This window comes from Hippocampus guttulatus, chromosome 2 (assembly GCF_054856545.1).
Source record: "Hippocampus guttulatus isolate MCC_2025c chromosome 2, RoL_Hgut_1.0, whole genome shotgun sequence".
Taxonomy (NCBI): Eukaryota; Metazoa; Chordata; class Actinopteri; order Syngnathiformes; family Syngnathidae; genus Hippocampus; species Hippocampus guttulatus.
This window is the reverse complement of record NC_141262.1, coordinates 15107415-15109141: the sequence shown is the minus strand read 5'-3', so window position 1 is coordinate 15109141 and position 1727 is coordinate 15107415.

Here is a 1727-nt window from a genome sequence, read left to right as displayed (position 1 = left end):
CTCTCGCCTCATCTTTTGAATTGTACAACTGTTTTGTTCGTTTGTTTGTTTGTTTTTCCCGCCGTGTTTTATTATGATCTCTCAAGAGGAAATTAAATTTACACTGTGCTGTAGTTTTGTATTTTCAGTAACATGATCTTAGTGTTTTGGTCACATTTTGGGATATTTAAGAATCCTATTTCATAATTATTTCATAAATAATATTTCAACCTCTTTTCCGTCGACAAATGCAATTCATTCCTTTCCTACTTTCAATCCAAAATCGACATCCTCTACAGTTCACAAACCACCTCACCCGCCCCCTTCTTACCTGCATCCATCACGCCAACTACTCCACCTCTCTCCGAATTCAAACCTGTCTCCATAACTCACCAACATCATTTCAACTATGAATTCCTCCACCTGCACACTGGATCCCATCCCATCTTCCTTCGTCAAGCACTGCTTTCCCACCATCTCTCACCTCGTCATGAACATGGTTTAACTCCTCCCTCAACTTTGCCTATGTCCCCTCCTGACTCAAACTGGCTGCCATAACCTCCATCATCAAAAAACCCGGACTCAACCCTGACATCATGAGCAACTTTCGACCCATCTCCAACCTCCCCTTTCTGTCCAAAGTCATAGAACATGTCGTTGCATCTCAAATTAAAACCTACCTAGACAATAACCAACTCTTCGAACAAATTCAATCTAGATTCTGCACACAACACAGCACTGAAACCGCCCTCCTCAAAATCACCAATGACCTCCTCCTCTCCTCTGACTCTAGCCTACTCTCCATCCTCATCCTTCTTGACCTTACAGCTGCCTTCGACACCATCAACCTCTCCATCCTACTCTCTTGCCTGCAATCCCTAAACATCACCGACAAAGTCCTCACCTGGCTCCGCTCATATCTCACAGACAGGAAACAATTCATACACATCAACAACTGCTCTTCCTACACTGCCCCACCGTCCCAAGGTGTCCCCCAGGGTTCTGTGCTTGGTCCTCTTCTCTTCATCCTCTACCTTCTACCCCTCGGCCAAATCATTCGTTATTATGATCTCCTGTTCCACGGTTACGCTGATGACGTCCAATTATTATTATTATTATTATTATTTGAATGTAGTCATCATGCTGTTCAAGTATATAAAATATCCATCCCATCAATTGTCCCATTTTCTATAATGCAAATCCTTATTTGAGTCATGGGTAAGCTGGAGCATATCCCGACTTTGGATGAGAGACAAGGGACACCTTTTATTGGTTGCCACTCAATCACAGATTTAAATGACCCATCCATTTTGTACAGCTGCTTCTTGAGTTCAGGGTTACAGGAAGCTGGAGTCTCATCATGGCAGATTATACCATGGACTCTTATAATTGCCATTCCAAACATAAGCGTGGATACAGACAGCCATTCACACTTGGATTCACTCTTCATTCGTGGGAACCCTATGTGTGTCTAGCCTATTTTTAGGGGTGTTTGAACCCTGACAACGATGGTGTCACACATTTTTAGAGAGATATATATTGTATTTATTTTACTGTGTCTTTAACAAGCTAGAAAGTTGTACAAAAACATACTGCACTGTTAAGATGTATGTGCTCTCAAATAGTGTTTTGCATGTGCGTTTGTTATATAATGTTCTTTTGTGACGGGCTGGGTGTAGTGATGCCTCTGTCAATACAGTACAGTATAGCAATATATTATCGGTTTGGTGATCCTGAAAATAGTTGAG